Genomic DNA, 12,127 nt, shown 5'->3' with positions numbered 1-12,127 from the left:
TCCAAATTGTATTAAATAAAAGATAAATATTATGCAAGATAATTTTGTTAATTAGATAAAATGCAAGATAAATAAAAACAAATTTCAAGATAAAATACAAGATGATCTTAATTAGACATCTAATTAGTATACATTCACATGACACCTTTCACTTCTAATGTAGTCAAAGTCTCATTCAATAATGTTTTAATATCTATAACATTATAAAATTTTTATAAATAACAAAAATAACAAAAAAAAAAAAGAAAAAAGAAAAAATAAAATAAGAGAAAATATTAAAGCAAAAGGAAAAAGACAAGATAAGTACTAAAAAAGAAAAAAATTAGAAATAAACAAAGGCATACAATAGAAAAAAAAGTGAGGAAACGAAAAAATAAGTCAAAAGAAAAAATTTAACAAATAAAAAAACTAATAAAAATTTAAAAAATGAAGAAAAATAGAAAAAAATTAGTTTATAAAATACAAACAAAAAATAAAAAATATAACAAATAATAAGAAATAAAGATATAAAAAGTCAAAGATAAAAAATTAAAAGAAGATTAAAATTGAAAAGGGATGATAAAGTAGAAAAAAATTTAGTTTAGAAAATACAACAAAAAAAAGTAATAAGAAAAAAATAAAAAAATCAAAGATAAAAAAATTAACGAAAGGAAAAATTTAATATAAAATAAAAATAAAACAAGAAATAAAAAGAAATTTGTGAAAAAATGAGAAAAAGAAGAGGCAAAATATGAAATAAAAGAAAAGGAAAAAAGTTTATAGAAAATTTTAAAACAAAGAAAAAAGTGAAAATAAAAAAAATATGAAAGCACATGAAAAAATAAGTAAAAAAAAGAAGAAAAATTTAAAAGGAAAAAAAGTTAATGAAAAATTATAAAATGCAATACAAAATAACCAATAATGATAAAAAAAATAAAAAGAACAGAAAAAAATAAAAAAAATCTAAAACATTATAAAAATTTATGAAAATATAAATAAAGAAAGAAATAAAAAATAAAACAAAATAAAAAGAATAAAAATAAAAATACAATAAGAAAAAAGATAAATAAAGTAAAAAAACAAAAATATAATAAAATATAATAAGAAACTAAAAAATAATGAATAAAAAATTAAAAAATTAAAAGGAATGACAAAATGAAAAAATACAAGTCTAAAAAATACAAAAAATTGAAAAACATAAAAGAAATAATAAGAAAACAATATAAAAAATCAAACACAAAAAATTAAAAAAGAGAAAGGTTAAGGCAAAATAAATACAAGAAGTAAAGAAGAAAATGCAAAAAAAAAATGAGAATTTAAAAACACAAATAAGAAATAAAAAAAGCAAGAAAAAAATAAAAACACAAAAGATTTGAAACAAAACAAGAAAAAAATAATATAGAAAATTTTAAAACAGTGAAAAAAATAAGCAAAAAGAAAAAACATTTTAAAGGAAAAAAGAAAAAGGAAGAAAAAAATTTTAAAACAATGAAAAATTTAAAACAAATAAAAAATGAAAGCATATGAAAAAAATAAGCAGAAAGAAAGAAAATTTTAAAAGAAAAAAGTTATTGAAAATTATAAAATAGAAGAAAAAATAGTGAAAAATAAAAACAAATAAGAAAATGACAAATAAAAAAGATTCAAAAAATAAAAATGTTTTAAACTTTATAAAAAATTTTAAACTTTAAATAAGTGTAAATGAAAAAATAAATTAACATAAAATATTAATAAAAAAGGCAAAATAAAATAAAATACTAAAAAAATAAAATAATAAAAATTAAACAAAAACTAAAAAAATAAAAAATTAGCTAATCAAAAAAATATAAAAACACAAAATGAATAAAAATTTAGACTATAAAATAGAAAAAACTTTTAGTTTAGAAAACACAAAGAAAAACAAAAAAAAACATAACAAATATAGAAAAAAAGATATAAAAAAATAAAAGTCAATACAAAATATAAATGTAAACCAGCAAAAAAAAGAAGTCTGAGATTTTAAAATTGTGAAGAAGAAATAAAAAAAAATTGTGAACAAAAAGATTAAAGAAAAAGCAGGAAAAAAATACAAATTATATAAAAAAATTAAAACAAAAAAAATGAAAGCAAATGAACAAATAAGTTAAAAGAAAAAGAAAAATTATTAATTGGAATAAAAATAGCAAAAAATAAAAAATGACACAAACCGAAAGTATAGAAGATTAAAAAAAAAGTAAATATGCATAACATTATAAAATTTTTATAAAAAATAACAAAAGTAAACAATAAAAAATAAAAAAATAAAGTAAGAGAAAATATTAAAGCAAAAGGAAAAAGATAAAATAAGTACTAAAAAAGAGAAAAAAACTAAAAATAAACAAAAACACAAAATAGAAAAATAAAAAGAAAGGAAATGAAAAAATAACGAGTACAAAGAAAAAATTAAAAAAATACAAAAAGTAATAAAAATGAAAAATGAAAAAAATGACAAAATGGAAAAAATAATTAGTTTATAAAATACAAAAAAATAAAAAAATATAACAAATAATAAGAAATAAAGAAATAAAAAATCAAAGATAAAAAATTAAAAGAAAAAAGTTAATACAAAATAAAAATAAAAACAAAAGAAGGAAATGCGAAAAAGAAAACACAAATTAGAAAGAAAAGCCAAAAAAAACCCAAAAAAAAGAAGAAAAAACTTAAGAAAAAAATAAAAAAAGAGAAATATAAAAGATACAAAGTAAAGAAAATACAAAAAAAAATAGAAAATAACGTTAATGACCAATTAGATTGAAGTAACAAAAAAAATTAAAGTAAAAATGAAAATATGTTGTGAAAGAGTAATAGAATAAAAATAAGAAAAAAAGTATTCTGTAAAAAAAAAAGGAATAAAACTAAAAAAAAAAAGAAAAATATACTAAGCAACAAAAAAAAAAATGAACAATTAAGAAAATGCATAAAAAGTAAAAAAAAAACAAAAAAGCTAAAAAAAAGGAAAAGAAAAAAGAATTAAATAAAGAAAAAAATTCTACAAAGTTCATTCTTTAACTTATGTTTTAAAACTTAATTTGAATTTGAAATTTTAGATGCAAAATATTTTGATTTAAATTTAGAATTTTTAATTTTTAAATCATTAAAAATATAAAAATATAGATACATGAAGTTAATAGTGATAGATATAACAATTTCAAACTAGTGTTATTATATATAAGCCAATAAAATTTTGAAAGAAAATAGCAAAGATAATTATTCTCTCATAAGAAATTGTATTAAATAAAAGATAAATATTACACAATCCAAAATAATAAGTAATAAATAAAATAATCCAATTGTATTAAATAAAAGATAAATATTATACAAGATAATTTTGTTAATTAGATAAATTACATGATAAATAAAAATAATTTTCAAGATAAAATACAAAAGATCTTAATTAGATATCTAATTAGTATACATGCACATAACACCTTCCATTTCTAATGAAGTCAAAGTCTCATTCAACAATGTTTTAATATCCATAACATTATAAATTTTTTATAAAAATAACAAAAATAACAAAAATAAAAGGAAAAATAAAATAAGACAAAATATTAAAGCAAAAGGAAAAAGACAAAATAAGTACTAAAAAAGAGAAAAAAACTAAAAAAAACAAAAACACAAAATAGAAAAAAAAAGTAAAGAAATGAAAAAATAAAGAGTCAAAAGAAAAAGTTTTTCAAAATACAAAAACTAATAAAATTTTCAAAAATGAAGAAAAAATGACAAAATAAAAAAAATCATTTATAAAATACAAAAAAAATATAACAAATAATAAGAAATGAAGATATAAAATATCAAAGATCAAAAATAAAAGAAAATAAAAAATGAAAAGGATGACAAAGTAGAAAAAATTTTAGTTTAGAAAATACAAGCCAAAAAAAGTAAAAAGACAAAAAAAATAAAAAATCAAAGATAGAAAAGTTAACAAAGGGAAAAAGTTCATACAAAATAAAAATAAAAACAAAACAAGGAAGTGCAAGAAAAAATAGAAACAAGAAATAAAAAGAAATTTGTGAAAAAATTAGAAAAACAAGAAAAAAAATGAAGAGGTAAAAATATGAAATGAAACAAAAAGAAAAAAATTTTATAGAAAATTTAAAAAAAAAGAAAAAAGTGCAAACAAATAAAAATGAAAGCATATTAAAAAATTAGTAAAAACAAAAAAGAAAATTTTAAAAGGAAAAAATGCTAATGAAAATTTATAAAAATGCAATGAAAAATAACCAACAATGATAAATAAAAAAATAAAAAAGATAGAAAAATAAAAAAACCCAAAACATCATAAAAATTTATGAAAATATAAATAGAGAAAGAAATAAAAAATAAACAAAAAAATAAAATAAGAAAAAAATTAAAGCAATAGAAAAAAGGTAAATAAAGTACAAAAAAATAAAAAAAAACAAAACATTAAGAAAATCAAAAATAAAAAAATTTAATAAAAATTTCAAAAATGAAAAGGAATGACAAAATGAAAAAAAATTAGTTTAAAAAATACAAAAAAATTGAAAAACAAATAAGAAATAATAAGAAAACAATATAAAAAATCAGAGACAAAAAATTAAAAGAGATAAAAGTTAATGCAAAATAAAAATGAAAACCAAAGAAGAAAATGCAAAAAAAAATAGGATGAAAATTTAAAAACACAAATAAGAAATAAAAAGAAAGTTGTGAAAAAAATAAGAAAAGCAAGAAAAGAATAAAAAGGAAAAGACAAAAGATTTTAAATATAGATACATGAAAAAAAGAATGTAAAAAATTTTAAAACAATGAAAAAATTAAAAAAAATAAAAAATTTTGAACGAAAAAAGTTATTGAAAAATTATAAAATAGAACAACAAAAAAGTAAAATAAGACAATAAGAAAATAAAAAAAATAAAAAAATTTCAAAAAGTTTTTTCGAACTTTATAAAAATTTTTTAAAATATAAATAAAAAATAAATGAAAAAATAAATTAAGAGAAAATATTAATAAAAAAGAAAAAATAAAATAAATACTAAATAAAAAATTAGCGAATCAAAAAAAATATAAAAAAACAAATTGAATAAAAATTTCAAATAGAAAATAGAAAAAACTTTTAGTTTAGAATATACAAACAAAAATAAAAAATATATAACAAATATAGAAAAAATATATAAAAAATCAAAGATAAAAAATAAAATAAAAGTCAATACAAAATATAAATAAAAACAAAAGAAAGTGCACAAAAAAAGAAGTTAAAAGAAGAAATAAAAAAAAATGTGAACAAAAAGATATAATAAAAAGCAAGAAAAAAATAAAAAATGAATATACAAAATATATAAAAAAATTAAAAGAAAAAAAATGAAAGCAAATGAACAAATAAGTTAAAAAAAGAAAAAAAGAATTAATGAAAAATTATAAAAAATAGAATTAAAATAGCAAAAAAATTAAATAATAAAAAATGACAACAAAAAAGAGACAAACCAAAAGAATAAAAGATTAAAAATTTAGTAAACATCATAACATTATAAATTTTTTATAAAAAACACAATAATTTACAATAAAAAAATGAAAATAAAATTAGAGAAAATATTAAAGCAAAAGGAAGAAGATAAAATAAGTACTAAAAAAGAGAAAAAAATTAAAAAAAAAAGTAAAAACACAATAAAAAAATAAAAAAGAGTAAGGAAATGAAAAAATGAGTCAAGAAAAAATTAAAAAATAAAAAAAATAAAAAAATAAAAAAATAGAAAAAAAATTTTAATTTATAAAATACAAAGAAAAAATAAAAAATATAAGAAATAATGAGATATAAAGATATAAAAAATCAAAGATAAAAAATTAAAAGAAGAAAAAAGTTAATACAAAATAAAAAAAATGAAAGAAGGAAATGTGGAAGAGATTTTAAAAATATAAAGAAATAAAAAAATGTGAAAAAAAATAAAAAATGCAACAAAAAATACAAAAATAAAACACAAAAGATATGAGATAAAATAAAATAAATAGAGAATTTTAAAAGCAAATAATAAAAATTAAAACAAAAAAAAAGCTTATGAATGCATAGGAACAAATAAGAAAAAAAATAAAAAAAAAAGAGTTAACCAAAAATTATGAAAATAGCAAAAAAGTGAGAAAATGAGAAAATAAAGAAAACCAAAAGAAAAGAAAGATTAAAAAATAAAGTATCCAAAACAACATAAAAATTTATAAAATATTAATAAATAATTAAAATAAAAAATAATAGGAAAAATTAAATAAAATAGAATATTAAAGCAAAAGATAAAAGATAAAATAAAGTATTAAAAAAATAAATAAATAAAAATTAAAAAACAAAAAAATACTAAATAAAAAAATTAAAATGAACATGAAAAAATAACGAATTAAAAGAAAAAAGTAAAAAAGACAAAAACATGATTAAAATTTTCAAAGATGAAAAGGAATGATAAAATAAAAAAAAAATTGTTTATAAAAAAGCAAAAAAAACTAAAAAATATAACAAGTAATAAGAAAACATATATAGAAATCCAAAGATAAAAATTAAAAAATGCTAATACAAAATAAAAAAAAAAAAAGAAATAAGTGCAAAATAATACACAAAAATTAGATAGAAATTCTAAAAAAACGTAAAAAAATAAAGAAAAAAAGTAAAGTGTACGAAAAGAAAGAAAAAATTAATAGAAAATCAAATAAATGACAAATTAAATGGAAGTAACAAAAAAAATCAAAGTATAAAGGAAAATATTTAGTAAAAGAGGAATAGAATGAAAACAAAAGGATAGTATTCAACAAAAAAAAAAAGAATGAAAATAAGAAAAAATATATAAACTAAATAAAAGAAAAATAAAAAGTGAAAAATTAAGAAAATCCATAAAAAGTAAAAAAAAAAAAAGCTAAAAAAACCAAAAACAAAATGGAAATAAAGAAATAAAAAAAATTCTAGAATGCGTAAATTTTAATTTATGTTTTAAAACTTAATTTGAATTTTAAAGTCTAAATGCAAAATATTTTTATTTGACTTCATTGCTTTAAATTTAGAATTTTTAATTTTAAAAATTAAAAGTTATAGTTGAATTTAATTTAACAAATATTTAATTGAATGAGTAATTTAAATTTGAATCTTTTAATTTTTTTTGTTTTAAAACTAAATTTGAAATTTTAAGCTTTTAGATGTAAAATATTTTTATTGGTAATTATTAATTTGAAGTTGTATATTTAAACCAAATTAGTATTTTGAATTTGTTAAAAGTTATAATTGAGTTTAACTTAGCACAATACCTATTGAAGAAGTAATTTAAATTTAAGCCTTCTAAATTTTTCATAAGTTTCATTCAAATTCAAAATAAACTTCAAAAGTACTCCTAAAATACTAAATAAAAAAATTTATTGAGAGGTTTTTTTTTCTTTGTAAACAAAATTAGTATTTTAAGAAACAAAGATAGCATAAACAATATTACAATCTAAAACATGCTTGAAAATTTAAATATTCAAAAGCTTTACTTAAAAATGAATCATCTAACAAGCTCTAGCCCATGCCATATGATTAACAAAACTAATAATTATAATAAGAGCCAATAAAATTTGAACAATGTAAAAATACAAATACATGAAGTAAATAATGATGGAGATGACAATTCCAAACTAGTGTTATTATATATAAGCCAATAAAATTCCAAAAAGAAAATAACAAAGATAATTATTGTCTCTTAACAAATTATATTAAATAAATGATAAATTATATAAATCCAAAATAATAAATAAAATAATAAGTAAAAACAAGATAATTTGTTAATTAGATAAAATACATGATTAATAAAAGCAAATTCCAGGAAAAATTACAAGATAATCTTAATTAGATATCTAATTAGTATATATACACATAACATCTTTCATTTCTAATGAAGTCAAAGTCTCATTCAACAATGTTTAATAATAAGGTGATCTACTTTTAAGTTAAACACAAGCAACATGCCACATATATAGAGAACAATACTATTTTAGAAATAAAGACAATCAAACTTGAACTTCATCATTTTAAGACCATAATGAACTACAAATCCCAAAGCAAAAAGATTCAGGGTAAAGACTGCCCACAAGATAAACTTAATCACATCGATTGCCATCCCATATATCAATTGAACCTCAAGCTCACAAATTAAACATTAGAAATGTTTAACTCAAAACCCTAAAGATATGAAAGTAGAAGGCTTTTAAGAACCTAAAGAGAAATTAAAACTAAAACAATAAAAACTTAATAAGAAAATATTAGAATGAAAGGCCAAAGATAAAAAGTAGTTTTGCATCTCAACATAAATATACAACAATTAAAAATAAAAATAAAATAAAATAAAATAAAAGATGACCCAATTAAAAATAAAAATAAACGGTAAAATAAAATAAGAAAAATATTAAAATGAAAGAAAAAAGATAAAATAAAGTTTTAAAACAAGAAATAAATAAATAAATAAAAGGAAAAAGAAATTAAGCATGAACAAAAAGGTAAGAAAATGAAAAAATAACGAATCCAAATAAAAAAAACAAATAAAAATTTCAAAAATGAAAAGGGATGACAAAATAGAAAAAAATTTAGTTTAGAAAATACAAGAAAAAAATATATAAAAAGTAATAAGAAAAATTAACAAAGGAAAAAAGTTAATATACAATAAAAATAAAAACAAAAGAAGAAAGTGAAAAAAAAAATGAAAACAAGAAATAAAAAAAATTTTGTGAAAAAAGAAAAAATCAAGAAAAAAGAAAAAAAAGTATATAGAAATTTTAAAACAAAGAAAAAGGTGAAAAGAAAAAAAATATGAACGCACATGAAAAATAAGTCAAAAAAAATTTTTTTAAAAGGAAAAAAGTTAATGAAAAATTATAAAAATGCAATAGAAAATAGCCAACAAATGATAAAATCTAAAAAAAAAAAAAGCAAAAGAAAAGATAAAGAGATGAAAAAAAATCCAAAACATTATAAAAAATTTATGAAAATATAAATAAAAAAATAAAATGAGAAAAATAACAATAAAATAAGAAAAAAGATAAATAAAGTAAAAAAATAATACCAAAAAGAAAAAATTTTAAAATATACAAAAATACAATAAAAATAAAAAAAATGAGAAAGGAAAAAATAACAACTTAAAAATAAAAATAAAAAAAGAAAAGGAAAAGGAATGACAAAATGAAAAAAATTAGTATGAAAAATACAAAAAAATGAAAAAAATAATAAGAAAATAGTATAAAAAATCAAAGGCAAAAAAATTAAAAAAGAGAAAAGTTAATATAAAATAAAAGTGAAAACCAAAGAAAGAAGTGCAAAAAAATAACAATAAAAAGAAATTTGTGAAAAAAAAATAAAAAAAGAAAGGGAAGAATAAAAATAAAAACAAAAAAATGAAATCATATGAAAAAATAAGTAAAAAGAAAGAAAAATTTAGAGGAAAAAAGTTATTAGAAAATAATAAAATAGAACAAGAAATAAAAAGTAAAAAAACCAAAAAAAAAAGAAAAAAAGGTTCAAAAAATAAAAAATAAAAAATTCAAAACTTTATAATTTTTTTAAAATATAAATAAAAAAGGATAAAATAAAATAAAATACTAACGAAAAAACAATAAAAATAAGAAAAGCAATTAGAAATAAACAAAAAAAAAAGAAAAAGAAAATAAAAAATTAACAAATCAACAAAATAATTAAAAAAAGAAAATGAATAAAAATTTAAAAAAATAAACAGGAATGTCAAAATAGAAAAAAACTTTTAGTTTAGAAAATACAAAGAAAAACAAAAAAAAAACAAATATAGAAAAAATATAAAAAATCAAAGAAAAGTTAACACGAAATATAATAAAAACAAAATGAAGTGTGAAAAAAGATATAAGAAAAAGTAAAAAATAAAAAAATGAAAATACAAAATATATAAAATAAAATCAAAATAAAAAACAAAATAAAAATTTCAAAAATGAAATGGGATGACAAAATAGAAAAAAATTTAGTTTAGAAAATACAAGCTAAATATATATATATATAAGAAGTAATAAGAAAACTTAACAAATGAAAAAAGTTAATACAAAATAAAAATAAAAACAAAACAAGGAAGTGCAAAAAAAAATGGAAACAAGAAATAAAAAGAAATTTGTGAAAAAAAGAGAAAAAAATGAAAAAATGAAAAAATAAAAAAATGAAAAGACAAATATGAAATAAAACAAAAAAAAGTATATAGAAAATTTTAAAACAAAGTAAAAGGTGAAAACAAAAAAAAATGAAAGTACATGAAAAAATAAGTAAAAAAAAAGAAGAAAAATTTAAAAGGAAAAAAAAGTTAACGAAAAATTATAAAAATGCAATAAAAAATAGCCAAAAATGATAAAATAAAAAATCCAAAACCTTATAAAAATTTATGAAAATATAAATAAAAAATAAACGAAAAAAATAAAAATAAGAAAAAATATTAAAGCAAAAGAAAAAAGATAAATAAAGTACAAAAAAAGAAAAAATCAATACCAATAGGAAAAGAAAAAAATTAAAAATATACAAAAATATAATAAAAATAAAAAAAAGTGAGAAATGAAAAAATAACGACTTAAAAATAAAAAATAAAAAATTAATAACAAATTCAAAAATGAAAAGCAATGACAAAATGAAAAAAAATTAGTATAAAAAAATACAAAAAATGAAAAAAAAATGAGGAAGCAGTATAAAAAATCACAGACAAAAAAATTAAAAAAAGAAAAAAGTTAATATAAAATAAAATGAAAACCAAAGAAGGAAGTGTAAAAAAAAAGTATGAGAATTTAAAAACGCAAATAACAAATGAAAAAAATTTGTGAAAAAAATAAGAGAAGCAATAGAAAAATAAAAATTAAAACAAAAAAAATGAAAGCATATAAAAAAATAAGTAAAATGAAAGAAAAATTTGTAGGAAAAAAAGTTATTGAAAAAAATAAAATAGGACAAGAAATGAGTAAATAAAAAAACCAAAAAATAAAAAAAAATTCAAAACTTTATAAAAAATTTTTAAAATATAAATAAAAATGGAAAAATAAAATAAAATACTAACAGAAAAGCAATAAAAATAAGAAAAGTAGTTAGAAATAAACAAAAAAAATAAAAAGAAAATAAAAAATAAACAAATCAACAAAATATTAAAAAAAGACAAAATGATTAAAAATTTCAAAAATAAATAGGAATGTCAAATTAGAAAAAACTTTTAGTTTAGAAAATATAAAGAAAAACAAAAAATAAATAAATATAGAAAAAAAGATATAAAAAGCCAAAGAAAAGTTAATACAAAATATAATAAAAACAAAATGAAATGAGAAAAAAGATATAAGAAAAAGTAAAAAAAATGAAAATACTAAATATATAAAATAAAATCAAAATAAAAAAATTTTCAAAAATGAAAAGGGATGACAAAATAGAAAAAAATTTAGTTTAGAAAATACAAGCAAAAAAAATATATATATAAGAAGTAATAAGAAAACTTAACAAAGGAAAAAAGTTAATACAAACAAAAATAAAAACAAAACAAGGAGGTGCAAAAAAAAATGAAAACAAGAAATAAAAAGAATTTTGTGAAAAAAAGAGAAAAACAAGAAAAAAATAAAAATTAAAAAACCTACCCATTTCTTCTTAACTTCTTTTTTCCTTCTGGTTATTTTATTGCCAAAATTTCATCTACTTTCATGTAGATGTTACACCCATTCTTTCTACTTGTGAAGTGTGGCTTTTCATGATTCTGTGTGTATAGCTATTAAGAGATTGTTTTTTCAGGCTACCTCTTGTTCTTTTTTTCTTTCACTGTTTATATTTTGCTATTTCCTTGCCACAAAATTGTTTTGATTGGTACTGTTCTTGAGTACTCCATCTGCTCTTCACCATGTTGTAAATCGAAAATTTCCAAACTAAATTTGGAATATTTGGTGGCTCTACCATACTTGACGATGAAAATTTCTTCTTTCATCATATATGATAGTAGAAAAAATCATCTTTATAATGAACATACTTGCCCCATCTCTTACTTTGATCTTGTTATCAAATTATTAGGGATAACAACAAGTTGGATTAAGGCATCCTTTAAGCCGGTTTAGGTAGTATGGATTTGGATGGTAAGATTAGGGCATCTTAAAAGTCGGTTTGGGTAGTATGGTTTGAATGGTATTCCAATAGTAAAATATTATAATT

The sequence above is a fragment of the Durio zibethinus genome, chromosome 16 (assembly GCF_047325235.1).
Source record: "Durio zibethinus cultivar Kanyao isolate XHJ-2024 chromosome 16, ASM4732523v1, whole genome shotgun sequence".
NCBI classification, from domain to species: Eukaryota; Viridiplantae; Streptophyta; class Magnoliopsida; order Malvales; family Malvaceae; genus Durio; species Durio zibethinus.
Note: the sequence above shows the minus strand (reverse complement) of the source record.